The 17,945-nt window shown below is 31.6% G+C and overlaps 1 protein-coding gene across 1 annotated transcript in view; it reads right to left on the reverse strand.

The window, feature by feature from the left end:
• Nucleotides 1–3,392: 3,392 nt before the first annotated feature.
• Nucleotides 3,393–17,945, reverse strand: part of LOC107452664 (uncharacterized) — a 29,941-nt gene continuing 15,388 nt past the window's right edge. Inside the window, exon 3 of the transcript XR_015430870.1 lies at nt 3,393–3,925. The gene's annotated coding sequence lies outside the window, so the exon portion shown is untranslated. The remainder of the gene's footprint in view (nt 3,926–17,945) is intronic.

A 17,945-nucleotide genomic window follows, 5' to 3' on the forward strand; every position in this document is an offset into this window, starting at 1 on the left:
GGATGAAAGGCTGAGTCGGCCTTGCCCGGCCCAAGGATCGAACCAAGGACCTGTGGCACGACAGCGCGAAGCGCTACCGCTCAGCCACCGGGCATATATAGCAATGTTTAATAAAATAATGCAATTTTTGGTAAATACATTTTTTATTATAAAGAATATACTTTAATTTTAATTAAAAAAATTTTCTTTTTTGCAATATTGTTATTTTGCTCAAAATTATTTTTTTATATCTTATTTAAGAATAACACATTATTTTGCATAATTATGAATCAGCCTTTTTATTTTCAAATTTCTATTGATTTTCCTTAATTTTTTGATGTTACAATTTCTAAAAATAAATGAGTGCAAAAATTTCAGTTGTTTTTGACCAATTAAAAATTCGTGTTTTGAAACATTTTTTTCGAACCATGGATATGCGAAAAAAATAAACAAAAATATTTTGTGCTACTAATTTCAAAAAGAAAAAAAAATAATGCTAATTTCTTTTTTTTTCGTTACCCAGGAATTTTGACTTCATTGCAAAATTAACTAAATTAATCAAATTTAACCACAGAATCGATTACCACTAAATTCAGCATAAAATCGAATTATGAATTTTTTTTGTTTAAGTAAACAAATTTGCTATTTATATAAAAATTTGTTATTTAATTTATTTATTTAAACAAAATTTATTATTTATTGAAATAAAATGCCATGTTTATTTAAATAAAAAGTTTTGTTTATTTAAACAATAGACATTTTTTTTTTAATTTTCAATCCACTTCTTATTATAGTAAACCTAACAACCTTGATATCATGTCATATCAGGACTCCAATAAATCAATAGTTATTAATCATAAACTATTTTTACAAATAGAAAGTCATTACCCTCAAATTCATAACAATAGGCATTAAATATACTATATGTGTAAAGTACATTCGACACTTTACTTAAAACCAACAACAACAATGATATGGTTCTAATGGAAAGTAATAATTTTTGATAATATCCTTGTAGGTGAGGTTAAAAATCAGTGTCAGATCTTAAGAAAAAGTATGTTACAATTACAGTAGCTCACTGTAAGAAAAAGCGGTAGAAATGTGGATAAGGTAATGGCCGACCTTGGCCTGCTATAGAGGGAGAAAGGAACAGACTTTGGCATTTCTTTATTAAATTCATTTCATGTTGAGGTGTTTCGTCATGAAGAAATGGTATAAATAAATAATTATGGAAACAAAACGCTTTCTGTTTCCTTTTGAATTTAGTCATTCATTACGAAATTAACGTAGTATTTTGTTGTTTGAATTTTCATCAGGTTTAGGTGAGAATGTTTACAATTTGAGTCAGGAGAGATGTTTCAGAACATCGGAAACTCGTGGAGTATGTTAAAAGGTGATAAACTTCAAGCATTAGCAGTTTGTAATTAGGTTGTTCCAAATGTAAGGAGACAAGAATCGAAACAGTTATACTGCGTCAAACTTAAAAAATGCACATCACTTTGTTCTCACGATGGTAGAAAATATAATACAATGCAAAAATAAGAGGGAATAAAAAACATCAGGAAAACGAAACAAAATAGTATAAATAAACAATTACGGATTCAAAACACTTCCTGCTTTCTTTTGAATATTGTTATTTATTAAGAAATTAATGTAGTATTTTGTTGCTTGAATTTTCACCAGGTTTAGGTGAGAATGTTTACAATTTGAGTCAGGTGAGATGTTTCAGAACATCGGAAACTCGTGGAGTATGTTAAAAGGTGATAAACTTCAAGCGTTAGCCTTTTATAACTGGGTTGGTTTAAATGTAAGGAGACAAGAATCGATACAATTTTACTGCGTTAAACTTAAAGTTCAAAATTTACAAGACCATGCTATTCCGATGCTAGAAAATATGCAATAAAATGCAGAAACAAGAAGGTATAAAAAGCAGGAAAAAAGAAACAAAATAGTATAAATAAATAATTACGGATACATAACACTTTCTGTCTTTTGAATTCGGTCATTCATAACGAAATTATCGTAGTATTTTGTTATTTGAATTTATATCAGGTTTAGGTGAGAATGTTTACAATGTGACTCAAGTAAGATGTTTCAGAGCATCGACAACTCAGGAAGTGTGTTAAAAGTTGGTAAACTTCAAACATTTGCAATTTGCAACTGGGATGGAATGCAGGGGTTGAAATTAAAAAAAAATTTAGTAGCTGGTTCAAAGGATCTGTAAAATTAAAAATATTAGTTCGCAACACTAGTCAGTTTAAGTGCCTTTCTTAGACTTTTTCTTGTAAAAAAAAGTTCATAAAATGAAAAAATACAATACAGAGAATGTAAATGATCACAATTATGAAGAAATATACTATGTTACAAAAAACACGAAACCGAAAGGAAAATAATAAGTCAAAACCATCTCTTTACACATATCGCTGGTCTAATAAGGGACCACTGAAAATTTATTTTATTGCGGTCCGAGTAAAATTTCAATGGTCTCGGACCAACGTTTACTACGAGTCTCGTATAATGTAAGGACTTAACGTAAGGACAAACTTAGAATAAAAAATAGACACCATTGATGACTGAAAATACGTATAACGCAAAAATAAAAGAAAAACAAGACAAAAGAGAGAAAAAGAGGGAGAGAGAGAGAGAGAGGAGGAAAGGTGCAATTACGTGCGTTATTAAATTGTCTTTGTTCGACTTCAGTTAAAGGTTTTAAGGGCTTTGGGTTACTATAAATCTGTTCGATTTTTTGGGCTTCACACATAATCATCTCAATAAATATTTTAGAAGCATCCTCCCCTCTATAGACGACAGGATCTTGATAGTATTGCCCATCACTAGTTATATAATAACAAAAACTTACGGGAACATGCTTTTGATAAGCATTCGTAAAGGATGATTTAGGATCAGGGGTACAGCTATCCAATTTCATAGTCACACATTCAAAATCGGCATATACTACAAAAGGTATTTTCAAACAATGATTAAAATTTCTGAAACTCAAAAACTTACCTTCTGCGGATGGCATTACTACTCTCGCTGGACTTCTATCATCACAAATTTCCTTGTGAAGTTGGAGTTTGCTATCTAGTTGAAACCCTGTTAGACACCTTCTACAAATATGTGTCTTGTGTTGATACTTACTTAATTGTTTCGAAACAAGACGTGTGAAACATAGCTGGATGTTTTGTTCGCATGGTTAATGGAGGGGTATAGAGTAGAAAGAATGGCCCACCTGAAGCATTGGGCGTCATCTTTGTTGATAACATTGATGATTACTTTGGTTTCGGCAAACTGCTTCAGCAACTCGATGAAAGAGGAAGATCCTCGGAATGGGGAATAACGATTCGTTCTTACTTCCAATCTTAAAATTTCGTCAAGTGCCCAGCCAGAGTCTTCGTCTTCGAAGTCTTCACTTTCCGTCACTATTTTTTCCGACATGCTATCATATAAAATATCGAGGTTCGTTTCCTGAAATACTTCATTATTTGGAGTTTTAAACTCCACGTTCTTAATTTGTTTTCCAGAATCGGTTTCCTTAGCATAAATACAGTGTATCCATTTGCTAACTTTCAAAGCTTTATGGATTCTACGCTCATTTTGAAAAATTATTATACTTTCTACTTTTTTTAAGAGTAAAAACTCTTTTATACCCAGGGATCTATCGTCGTTCATGAGTTCGAAAGTTTTGTACGCTTTTTTGAAAGCGCTTTTAGTCTCTTTCGGAAGAGCAATTACATTTTCAGAATTATCTAAGATTTCATCACATGTTGTAGGGAAAGAAACACTATTAGTCTCTTTTGGAAGTATGAGAAGAACGTTTTTAACAGATGAACTTCCACAGTCCGTTTTAGGAACATCAGCAGATGTAGATGGATCTGTTTTTTTTTCTCTAGCTGGAGATAATTACGTCCTCACGATATTTTCTACTGATTTAATGGCAATTCATCTAAAAAAAAAAACAAAAATAAAATTTTTAAAACCAATACAGGTGGGGATGGCAATTTTAGACCTTTCAAAAGTACTGATGTATTCCTTCCACTATGAGCATATGAAGCAACTTTATGGCTCAAAAGTAAAACTTTTGTACACTGATACTGATTCCTTCATATATGAAATAAAGACAGATGATTTTTATAACGATATGAAAGATAACTTAAACTTATATGATACTTCAGGCTATGATGTAAATAATATTTATAATTTACCAATTGTTAAAAAAAAAGTAGTAGGAAAAATGAAGGATGAAAACAGCGGAAACATTATGACCGAATTTATCGGGTTAAAGTCTAAAATGTACATATATAAAACAAAGCAAAACATAGTTAAGGGATTAAAGGGAATCAAAAAGCAAGCTATAAAAAATAAAATTTCTTTCGAAGATTATAAAGACTGTTTGTTCAATAGAAAACTAAAATATACCGGCATGAACTTAATTCGATCCAAATGTCACACACTTCATTCAATAAAACTTAACAAACTTGCCTTATCATTTCATGATGATAAACGTTTTGTTAACAATGATGGTATTACTACTCTTGCACACGGACATTGGTCTCTAACAGATCTGAATCTATTTAATGATTCCGAGGAATTGAAAATTTAATTGAATTTTAATATGATATGTTGTCTGTGGTATGATAATAATTGTGTGTAATGTAAAATGTTTTATGAATAAATATACTTTACTTTGTATCTGACAGCTGTGTTTGTGTAATCATAATATTCAAATTAAATTTAAAAATACTATTAAAATAAAACAATATAAATGTGTTCTAATGAAATATGAAATTAAAAAATAAAGAAAATAAAAAGATTTTCTAACAATAGTAATCTACAAAATTTAATTAATATGTTCTAAAAATATAAATATTAAAATTAAAAATTTTTTTTATATGTATAAATACTTCTAATTCCAAGAAAATCATCAATAGATAATGTAACTAAGATTTCACTCGTCTCAGAGGTTAAAATTTTTAAAATCGTAAGTTTTTCTTTGAATTCCATGCGTTCATAGCATACTGGTTAGCATGGTCAACAAATCAGTATGCTATGGAAGCATTTTGTCCTGGAGGTTGTTGGTTCAAATCCTGAATGAAAATAAATGTATATTTAAAACTAAATATATTTTTAAAAATAATTATTTATTTTCAAACATTTCCTACTTCCAATTTTAAAACGAAGTTATTATTTGGAATACTAGATGGCGCCACTATTATCAAACATTTATAATGTGCGAAAATATCGCTGGTTCAAACCCCAAGTCGAAAAAAACTATATATATATAATTTTATTATTAAATATTATTTTTAAACATTTATTATTTGCAAATTATACATAATTATGATTATTAAACCTAGATGGCGCCACCACTATCAAACATCTATAATGTGTAAAAATTGATAATTGTTTTAATCACTAGATGGAGCCACGAGTAGGAATTTGCTTGGAAATCGAAACTGCTCCGCCTGCATATTATGTAAACAGATTGGGTGTTGCCATCTTTTAATAACAAATCTAAATTAATGCGCGTTGCCAACGCTAATAAATAATAATGAAATCAAAACTAAAAATAAGAAATTCAAGCGGGTAGAAATAAGCAAGGGGGCAGAAATAAGAAATTATACAGTGTTGCCACCGGAAGTTAACAATTTTTGAAACCGAAACCAAAACTTACCCAAGTGTTGCCACCGGAAGTTAACAATTCTGGTAAACGAAACCAAAACTAAATCAGGAGACAAACAACTCAACTCAGCAACAAGAGGGAAACAACACAACTCAACCTCCGCCTGTGCCGCAGAATTCGAATATTTAAATAACCGTAACTGAACATATGCTTAATAATATACATACCTACACCTTTGTGCAAATTAATTGAAACAAACTTTTTTTTTCGTGTTTTTTAAAGATGTTTTGGGGTTGTTTTGGTTACAATGGGGTTGGACCTTTGCAGCCTATTGATGGTATGATGCGTTCTGAGCAGTACATTACTATTCTGGGTAAAAAAGTTGTTCCAGAGTTGAAGAAACGATACCCTGATGGAACAGGGATTTTTCAACAGGATTTAGCTCCTTGCCATACGTCCAAAATTGTCAAGAAATTCATGTCTGAGAATCAAATTGAGACATTGGAATGGCCAGGGAACTCACCGGATATCAACCCAATTGAGAATCTCTGGGCCATATGCAAGAATCGCCTATTAAATATGGACTGTACAATTATGGAGAAGCTAATCACGGCGTTAATTCATGTGTGGTACAAGGACACAAATATTATAAATGACTGTAAAAAATTAGTGGAATCTATGCCGAATCGTGTCCAAATGTTAATAAAGTGTCGTGGAGATCATATTATGTACTAAAAATTTTTGAGTTTGTATAAATTTAAATAAAATAGCATTTTCTCTTAGTTTTCTGAATTTATTGAGTTTGTTTCAATTAATTTGCACAAGGGTGTACTTAAAAAAGTGCTTGCCATAATCATATTTAATTCAAAAAACTCAGCTAACTCCCAATTTATTTATTTAATGGCGATGTGCATATTTTAATCTAATAGGACAAAGCTTATTATAGAATTCCGCTATATAATTGTAAGACAGTTTAATCATCTCTTTGGAGAAAAAGGTCTGGCTAAGTCAAGCGTAAAAATATACCCTTTTCATCAAACGGAATTTTATTTATTTGTTTTTCGTGAATTCTCGCATAGCTTGAAGTGTCCGAGTGGGTGACTATTTATTTTTCTTTTTATAATTGTTATTGAAATTTCAAAAGATTTTTGTTTTTTCTTTGAGTGGCATATAATTTCGATGGCGCAAGGATGTCATCTAGAGATTTCTCAAGATTGAGTTTTTTGCGCATTATTTCACCCGGAATTCATGACTTTTTCACAGTAAATCCGGTTTCCTTTTTCGTGTGAGATGTGTCATTTTCTTTTCAATTTGTCTCATAAATGATAAGATTCATAATTACTTTTCGTTGTAATGGAAAAACTAGTAGTTGTAACTAAATGGTGTTGAAAAGTTTTCTTAAAATGGGTGGAGGAAAATTGGACAAAAATGGGTCCTCATTTTTTCCTAAATAGATACTTGTATGAAAACTACTTAAATTTGTATTTAAATGATAAATTAGTCATTTAGTTATAAAAAAAATATACAACTTAATGTTAGTATATATATATGTGCGTGTGTAAATCAGGGATGTGATTGACAAAAACACAAAAAAGAGGAAGTTTATAACTGTAGCATTAAACGTGCAAAAGAAAAAATTATATGAATTCAATAGCCAATCTGATAATGATTACATTATTATCTATTCAAATAAATATAAATAAATGGTAATTATGTTCTTAAATAAAATCTTGATTAAAAAAATTTTTTTTTTAATAATTTAGATAACTTTGAGTAATTATGCATAAGCAGGATTTTATGTATCACATTATTTTAAAAAACATTTCTTTAATGGTCAAAGGACCTTTATGGACTTTCTCATCAGTTCTTTGTTTTTTCGATGGTCTTTTATTAACATGACTGATCTGTAGACTGCGTTTTGCAGACTTTTGATCATCAGTGTTGATAGGACAAGAAAGTTCATTTCTCACACAATTTTTAGAGGCCTTAGGTTAAGAATCGCGATGTTAGATTTCAAAATCACGTGAATAAGAATCGCGATGCCGGATTTTAAAATCGCGTGAATAAGGCGATATCGGATTTTAAAATTGCGATGTTGGATTTTAAGATTGCGTGAATAAGAATCGCGATGTTCGATTTTAAGATAGGGTGAATAAGAATCGCGATGTTCGATTTTAAAATAGGGTGAATAAGAATCGCGATGTTGGATTTTAAAATCGCTTGAATAAGAATCGCGATGTTGGATTTTAAAATCGGTTGAATAAGAATCGCGATGTTTGATTTTAAAATCGCGTGAAAAAGAATCGCGATGCCGGATTTTAAAATCGCGTGAATAAGGCGATATCGGATTTTAAAATCGCGATGTTGGATTTTAAGATTGCGTGAATAAGAATCGCGATGTTCGATTTTAAAATAGGGTGAATAAGAATCGGGATGTTAGATTTTAAGAGTGCGTGAATAAGAATCGCGATGTTCGATTTTAAAATACGGTGAATAAGAATCGCGATGTTCGATTTTAAAATCGCTTAAATAAGAATCGCGATGTTGGATTTTAAAATCGCTTGAATAAGAATCACGATATTGAATTTTAAAAGCACGAAAATACAAATAGCGGTATTGAATTTTTAAATCGCGTAAATAAGAATCACGATGCATAATTTTTTAGAGTCCGTGAATACTTATCGCAACGAGTAATGTTTAAATCGCGTATAAATTCGAATATCGATGTTTGATATTACAACCGCGTGATAACGAATCGCAATATTGAAATTTAAAAATATATATGAATACGAATCGCGACATTGGATTTTAAACTTGCGGGAATATGAATCGCGATATTGGGTTTTAAAAACGTTTAAATACAAATCGCGATATTGGGTTTTAAAAACGCTTAAATACAAATCGTGATATTGAATTTTTAAATTGCGTGAATGGGAATTGATTTTCAACAAAAGAAAAAAATTTTCAACAAAATATCATTTACTGCATGAAAATTTTTTCCGCGCGGAAATTTATGAAAAAAGAGCGGAAGATATGGAAAAATCTGAAAAAAGCGGAAATCAGCGGATCCGCGGAAGAATCACATCCCTGGTAAATATATTAGAGGGTAAATTATTTTTTGGAAGTATGCCAGTACCTCGTTTTATCCAACTAAGTCGCCGGATATGTATAGAAATAATGAAAAAAAATTTTTTTTTCCTACTAAAATATTTATTTATAGTAACAAATTAATACAATGACATTCCTACACCGAGAAAGTTAATGGAATTTAAAAATCAACGATCATAAGCAATTTTGAATTTAATATGTTTGGAACTTGTCGCTACTTAATCAGATTTATAAACAGAAAAACGCAAATAAAACTATATTATGTTCCTCTGCAGCGCTGCTACAAGCTTCATGTACCCTACCTTCCAGGGATTTCGAGTATTACGATGTTGTTGTAGTTCGTTCACTAGAGCTGCACAATGGGCAATTGGCGACGGTCTGGGAAACATCCCTGAGGATGATCCGAAGACATGCCATCACAATTCTGATCCTCTGCAGAGGGGATAGTACCACCACTTCGGTAGTCCAACGACCTCACGCGAAGTCGATCACTTTACGGTAGCACAGTTTAACGAGGACCAATACCGCACACTTTCGGTCTCTACGCAGACTGATCCAAGTGGTCACCCACCCGCACACTGACCGCAGCCAGTGATGCTCGACTTAGGTGATCTGCTGGGAACCATGTCTCAACGATCAATCCACTGCGGGACTGGAGTATTAAGAATATTATTACTCGGTCATGCCAGACTGACGGAGAGCAAGAAATCATAAGTTCGATCCTGTCAACTGACAAAACAAACTGCATGTATACGCAACTAAGAGATAAATTAGTCGAGTCTAAAAATCTTTTCGTTGGCTGTGACGTGAAATTTTGTAGGAGTACCAGATCAAGCGATGTCCAAGTCGTCTGACTGGGGTGAAAATTACGCGATATTCCTACTCATGCCGTGAAAAGATATAGCTCTAGCAAATGAGGCTAGGTGCTTGGCCATGGTTGGGTTATGTAATGTATCTTATGTATTGGGTGAACTGACAAGGTCCAGATTTTACTCGACACCGCTTAACATAAAAGACTACACATTTTAAACTTAGTGTAAGAGTTTTTTTTTATCATATGTTGAACTTAAGTAAAATAAATCTTCAAGTCATTCGAAAGAACTGAGTCAAATTAGTAAAGTAAAAAATAATTTTCCTATTGAATTTCTCAAAACACTGCCGTCGACTAGCAATGCGAATGAAGATGAAAGGGGCATATATGTCGAATGAAAGTTGTATGACGAATTCGGAATGGCCCTTGTAAGACACGAAGCTTGTGACACCCTTGACCGATTAAAAAGTGGTAATCATGCCCAATCTATAGAAACTTTCTAAGATAGTTTTAGCTAAATCTTCCTATCTAAGACTTTCCAGAGAAGTGAATTCCAAGAAATCTTCTCTCACAACAGGTATATTTTCCATTTCATCAAGATACCTGACGCATACATTTGTGGCGAATGACTTCACAGTGTTGACTTCACCAACACTATTCTTTTGAATGATTTCTCCGCAAGTACCAATGAATTCATTTTGTATTATTGGACTTACATATGTGACATTTAAGAAAACATTTTCAAACTGAGATTTCAAGTTTTCATCCCTTAACGTCATTCTCTACGCAAGAGAGACGCCATTTTTCTCAGGTTCTTCGTCATCCACTCGGATACTGACTGAATTGTCACTTCCTCTTAACCAGTTGACGTAGATCGTAGATGGGACACCGGTGTCCCTTATGTACATATTTTTCTGACGCTCGAATTACAAGTAAAAATATAAAAAGCTGTTTAATAGTTACCAAAAAAATTTGTAGATTATCGGAATTATATTCCTACTAAAATATTAAAAAAAAAATAGTTCTAATTTTTTTTTTTTATTCATGATCAGAAATTTATCAATAATTGATTTTGTAAATTAAAGAAATTTCAATGATGAATAACTGTTTCTCTTAGATCTGAATAACTGTACATAAGTGAAAATCTGAAAAAAAGTATTGTTTGGAAAAGAACCGTATTTGGAAGGTTTTTAACCTTTAACGCAGAAGAAGGCAACGATGTTTTATGCTGCATTTCATAACCATAAATTATTAAACAGGGTTGCCACTCTAATCTGGAAAAATTCCTTGTGTTTTCCCACATTATGCACACTATATTAAGAGGAAATACAAGACAATTACTGTGATCTTGTATCAGCTATATTGGGCTAGATATACTAATTTTAGTTGAGAGAAAAACTTAGAGGAAAAAAATAACAGCTGCACATACTTAAATAATGCTATAGTAAATGAAATAGTTTAGTATAACTGAAATATCATCCTTAAATATCCCATAGATTACGCTTTGAGTGGTCACTATTTTTTAAAAGACGAAAATAAGAAACAAATATCCCTGTATTTTCTCAGTTTGTAAAGAAAATATAAAAATTCCCTGTTATTTCAGGTGATTTTTAAATTCCCTGTGGAGTAGCAACCCTGATAAAATGCTAAATATAATATTTTTCACTTATTTTGACCTAAATTAATACAAAATAATAAAAAAAAATTATGGAAAATATGTTTAATAAAATTCACCGTCTAAGATAAATGCTAATTCCTGACTACCACGTACAATGGCGGTATTAATAATTGAAAAAAAAAATCCGATTTTCTGCGATTTGCTCTTTTTCTGCAGCAGGCTTAATTGGTAAATTTTTTTGCAACTCCACAATAAACTTTTTTGAAATGTTTCTGCATGCAGAACACATGTTACGTGATATTTGTTTGCTTCATGATTTTTGAAACATTAAATTCTATCCTTCTATTTGATGAAAGGTTAGCTAACCAACGATTTTAGCTTTTAAAGATCGTCTTACCTAGCATTCGTTTTTTTAAAAAAGAACGCAATATTTGCTAAGTGCTTCTTGTTCTCCTATTTTGGTACATACTAACTATGAAAACCTTTTCATCCAATTATTCTTAAACTTCTGGCGCCTGCTATAAAAGGAAAATTTTCCTCTAGAAGCCATGGTTTCGTTGACAGAGTATATGTTACTTAATCAGGTATGTGTTCAATATTCAGAAATGAACCTAAATCCCATTCGAGAATATTCTCATCCCCTATTTCGTTTTCATTATTGCACAAATTTAAATTATCGGAATTTTCAATAGGAATTTCGGTTGCTGATTTTTCATCCTCATTAACTTCGTCTCGTTTGAAGCTAAAACTAAGCAATGACGACCTCTCTGGTTTTCGCCACAAACTTGTAATTTTTATTCTTTAAATTCTGTTTGTTTTAGGAACTCAAATAAATTATGACCTTCCCAGCCTGAAATAAAACAAGAATAAATTATGTTTACACGAACTCGAATGAATTATAATTTACTTAAGGCACAAACAAAATCTACCCCACTATTTCATTAGCGCTTGAGGCAGATCAATATACGTTTGAAAGAGTTTCCAGTTTTACACACCTTGGTTCAATTATCATTGATACTAACAATATATCAGAATACAAAAAGAAAATAAATATTTTTACTTATAGCAATACTTATTCAAGAACTAACTTCTTACTAAGGAAACCAAGTTAAAGATCTATAAAACAGTTATCAGACCTATAGTTATGCATGGCAGTGAAACTTGGACTCAAATAAAGATGAATCTAACCTACTAATCTTCGAAAGAAAATTTCGATAAGAATTTTCGGACCAATTGAAGTAAATAATACATAGTAGAGAATAAGAAACAAAAATAAACTTCACCATTTAACCAAGAGGAAGATCAAAAAAGAGATGGTTGGGCAATAGCACCAAAGATCTTGTCACCCTGAATGTGAAAAACTGGCAGTTAAAGCCAAAAATAGGAAGGTTTGGAATGATATTGTTCAGTAGGCCAAGGCTGACAGCGGGCTGTAGAGTTGTATAAGTAAGTAAATTATATTTAGACCGTTAAAAGTTATTAATCAGCTTAAAAGTTTTAATTTAATTATTCTGTGCCAAATGTAGTGTTATAAAATTTATTTATTTCAATCAAATGGTGGCTCAGGGGACAGAGCACTTGCCTTCCAATGAGCTGATTCAGGTTCATATCCTAGACACGGCTGATTGATACAAATTCTGCTGACATAAAATATCCTCAGTGGTATCATGGGTTAGAGTCCCTTTTGCCCTTTGTTGATTTCCTCTCCATGTAACACAAATGCGGGTTAGTTCCATTAAAAACTAATCCACAAAGGCAAATCCCTCCCATTTCTTAAAATAAGACAATGGCTACAATCCTAATGAGGAAGACCAGGTGGCTCCTTCCAATGAGGTGATCCGATCCGGATTCAAAACCCAGCAGTAACAGGTTGATACGAATTCCGCAACTGGCTTCCATCGACAACAATGCTGATGTAAAATATCCTCAATAGTAGATGGATCAGGGGTTGGAATCCCCTTATAGTTGGGCGAACCGTGGAAAGTTATCTTCTCTGTGTAACGCAAATGTGGGTTAGTTCTATGAAAAAGTCTTCCATAAATGCTAGTTTGTCCCAATGCTTGATCCAGGAGTTCTCTTGTTTTCTGGATTGGGTTCAAAATTAGAAGGCTGCTGAGTGAAACATTGGTCGTAAATTCAAAATTGGGTAGGCTGTTCAAGACGGTTATAAAAATCAGAGTAAGTTAAAAGTTTAAGCTGGCTAGAAAAGAAGCTTTGTTTTTATTTCATCAATAGAAATATTTTGGTTCAAATTCTCTACATAGTATTATCTCCCCCATTTTTTTTTTCTTAACTAGGATAATTTTAGTCTTAAAAATTAAAACTTCAATTACAAAGTATTAACATAAAATACTATTTTTTTAAATAAACTATTTTGTTGATTGAAATTTCTAAAATATTATAGTTAACTTTTCGAAATCATTTAGAATAAATAGTTTATACTAGTAGACCATATTTAAAAAATAAAATGAAAAGTAAAATTTTTAAAAAAAATTTTATCAATTGAAGTGCATGAAAGTTGTTTTCTCATAAAGATAATATGAAAAAAAATATACTTGTTATTAATACAAAATTTAAGAAATAATTAAGTATAATATTTCAAAATAAATATGAAATGATGGTTAATTTTTCATTTTTATAAAAATATAATTATTATAATTTTGAAGAATGAAGACTAATTTTTTGGGGAAACTTTTTATCCTGCCAAAAAGTGTGTTGTGCTTTCACAATATTGATGACTTTTTCAGATTTTATAATGGAATGAAAATTTTTTCAAATAGATATTAATTTTGCTTAAAAATTCTGGAAGTATTCATAATTTGTTGATAATTAGTGAATAAAAGTATCAAGTCTTAAGCAGGAGTTAAATTCATGCATGAGTAACAAATTGGTTTTTAATCATTCTGTGTTTTAAGTTAAAAATTTTAAATGTTAAAAATTATCAGAAGTAAGATGACTCTTCCCCCCCTTTTTTTTGTAAGTCGAAAATAAAGAAAAAGTTTTAAAATTAAAAAGATGTAATTAAGAATCAGGCAAGAGTAATGATTTTACTGACAAATGAATTTTGAAAACTGTTAAAAATTTATTTTATAACAAAAATATTTCTTAAAATAGAAAATTCGTAAAATAGACAGATTTTCATAAATATTTCTAAAACAAAATTATATATTTTTAATAAGTTGTTTCTATGTAATAGTAAAATAAATATAATTCCATTAAAGCGACCCTACAAAATAACTAATGAATTAAACGGTTCGTAATTGATAAACTTGAAAAAACTCACTGCTTTATATTATTTAGTAAAATACTTGAGAAAATTTATTAAATGATATGCACTAACTTTCAAACTAACTAAGCAAACTCTCCACTTCTCTACAAGCTGTTTAGAGGAAAGAGAAACTGACAAGCTAAATGATGAAAATTCTAGTCATTCAGAATTCTCCTTATAGCAAGAATCTCTCATTTGAATAAAGGGAAATTCTTAATAAAGGGAATTCCAGGATTTCTAAGAATAAAGGGAAACATCCCCCCCTCACTAGTCTCTAAGGGAAAAAAAAAAGTATGGGTCGTGTCCCTATACATGAAATGGACAAACAGAAAGACAAATGTTGGAATGTTCTGAAAAGGACAAGAATTTCAGAATGAATGAATTGGACTGTTCTGAATCTTGCTTAAGGGTGTCTTATTTGTTTTTTTCCTGAGGGAGACTGCTTTTTGAAGTAAATTATAAACCTTTTATCATAACTGATATAATTTTTTTTATGTAGGAACAACAAATAATAATAATTTAAAAAAATAAACAATAAGACTTACTTCAGACAATAAGATTACTTCAGAATACCTTAAGAAAATTTTTTTCTCTCTATTATAAAATGAAAAAAAAAATTTTTTTTTTTGAGGGGAAAGGTTTAATCTCTATATCCCACACTCTGTTTATAGCCATCAGTGAAACCAACTTGTTGCCACGGGGCTCACCATGCACTGTGTTGCCAAGCTCACTGAAGTCCAAGGCAACTTGTAGTTCAGCTGCAGAGGAATTGAGCTAGACGAAAAACACTTGCAGCCAAACACCAAGGATGTGCTAGCACATGAGAGGTGTCTGGCGTCCCTTTCTGTTGTGCTATTGAGTGCCCCACAGCCAGGTTTTTTTCCTTGTTTGTTTCTCTTGTCCATTTCTTCTAAACATTTATCCTTGTTGTGGCATTGCAAGTCATGCAAGTTGGGTAGGTTTTAAGCTACGGTTGGGAATCGAACCCCAGTTCTACATTTTGCTATTTAAGAGACTTAACCATTGAATCATTGTGGAGCAAGTCATTATGTCAAATATTATTTTGGTAATTGTTTGGTATGTAATTAAAACTGTTTTTGCTTTTACTATTTGTCTAGTGACTTTTAAAACATTTCTAACTTTATTTTTTGTTCTTCTAAAGAATATTGTTATAAATACTATTGAGTAAAGAATAAATTAAACAAATAGGCCAAAAAGGGGTTATCTTCATTTTCAAATCACCATCATACAAATCGTACATGACAAGAGTATTCAACACTATATCTAAAATATTAAATGCGGTTGAGATCTCATTTAAAATCCACTATTAACTTTTTCAATGAAGTTATATTTATAACCATACCAATACCAGCCATTTTACTTGCTTTTATAATTATCACTATATTTTTAGTACATTTAGCACTTCTGTGAACTCTAATGAGAAGAATAACAGTCAATGTTTTGAAAAATTAGTAAATTGAATACTCCAAATTCTAGAGACATGAAGAAGACTTTTCTTTCCAAAGAAATGGACAATATTAAAAACTTTTGCAACCAATGCTAAGTTTACTTAAAATTTCCATAAAACCACATAAAACTAGGATGTCTATGATTTCAGTGATTAAATTGAAGAAAAAAAAGTTGATAAATAAGCAGCAATTAAAATAAATAGTCATGCGCTGAAAAATATTTTTAGTAGCAAAAATAAAAGATCTATGTAAAATAATAAAATAATTTAAAATATTTTTTGTTTGTTTGTAGAATACTATAAGATACCCAGTTAATGCATTTCTTCAGAGCCAAATCAAGGAAAATTCTTATAGTCGACAGTCAAAACAGATGGTTCATAACTGGCTGCTGTTATCCAATGAATCGCGAACATGTACAGATGGCTAATACAAACTCCAACCGTTGGGGCCGAATAGTCAGCTGCTACCCCTCAGCGTCACCACTGGGCATCAGTTTCCACACATGGATAAGAACAACACAAAGAGAAATTCATTTTATCAGTAGAATTTTTTTAGGAGGTCGTTGGTTTGAGCGTCTCAGTTTTTTTAAAACATTGTTCAATTGAATTTTGATTAAGTATGGCAGGGGCTAAACGTAAATTGAATGTTCTCTCCATTGAAGAAAAAATGAAAATTTTAACATTCTTGGACGGAAATCCATTAATGAAAAAAAACGAAGTTGCAGTGAAGTTCGGTTTACCAGCAAGCACTCTTTCTACAATTATTAAGAATCGAGAAGCTGTGGAGCAAAAATTTCATAGCAGCAACAAGAATGCGAAAAAAAGCCGAAAATGCACTTTTCCGGATGTGGATTAATGTGTTTTAAAATGGTTTACACAATCCAGGAGCAGCGGTACTCCTATCAGTGGACAAATAATGCAACAAAAAGCTGAGGATTTTGCTAAAGAGCTTGGCCATGAAGATAATTTTAAAGGCAGTAGTGGGTGGCTAGAAAGTTTTAAAAGTAGGCACTGTATTATTTTTCGAAAACTTTGTGGTGAAAGTGCATCTGTTCCGGAAAGTGCATGCGAAGACTGGATTAAAAACATTCCTGATTTAGTGAAAGGCTATGAGCCAAAGAATATTTTCAATGCTGACGAGACAGGACTGTTTTATCAATGTTTGCCAGACAAAACTGCTATGTTTAAAGATGAAGCATGCAGGGGAGGAAAACAAAATAAAGCTCGTTTGACATTGCTCTTAGCTGCAAAACAGGCACAGAGAAACTTCCTCCTCTCATGATCGGACGCTCAGAAAAGCCTAGATGCTTTTCTAAAGTAAAATCCTTCCCTTTTCCATACAAAGCAAATAAAAAATCTTGGATGACGAGTGAAATCTTTGGAAATTGGTTAAAGTTCTTAGACAAATCCATGCGATTAAAAAAAAGAAAAATTATTCTTTTTATAGACAACTGTAGTGCGCATAACAATCTGCCTGAACTGAAAAATGTTTGTATTAAGTATTTTCCCACAAACACCACCTCAAAGCTTTAATCTATGGATCAGGGAGTAATCAGAAGTTTTAAAGTTAACTACAGAAAACAGTTGATCCGCAAACTTGTAGATGCAATTGATGAAGGAAGTACCCTTCCCAAGATAAATGTACTGGATTCTATCAGAATGACAGACCACACATGGAGAAATGTAACACAGAAGACCATTCAAAATGGTTTTAAAAAAGCTGGGTTTAAGAATGAGTGTGAAGAAGAGATGGGGATTATTGAAGAAGAGACTGAAATTTCCGAAAAGGAAGATGAAGAAACTTATATCACTGATGAAGAAATGATCGAAATAAATTCACAAGATTGGAATGCAATAAAATCTGGATTTCCTTTGAAGAATTTTTGCAAGTGGATGACGCCTTGGCCACATGTGGAACTTTGACAGATTCGGAAATCGTCGATAATGTCAGATACATTTCCGAAGACGAAAATGAAGTAGACGAAGAGCATATAGAAGCAACGAAAGTGACAGTAAAGGAAGCTGAAAAAGCTGTGGAATGTTTAACAAACTTTCTTGAATGTCAAGAAA

The sequence above is a fragment of the Parasteatoda tepidariorum genome, chromosome 12, assembly GCF_982258835.1.
Source record: "Parasteatoda tepidariorum strain Cologne lab strain chromosome 12, Ptep-v5.0, whole genome shotgun sequence".
In the NCBI taxonomy this organism is placed as follows: domain Eukaryota; kingdom Metazoa; phylum Arthropoda; class Arachnida; order Araneae; family Theridiidae; genus Parasteatoda; species Parasteatoda tepidariorum.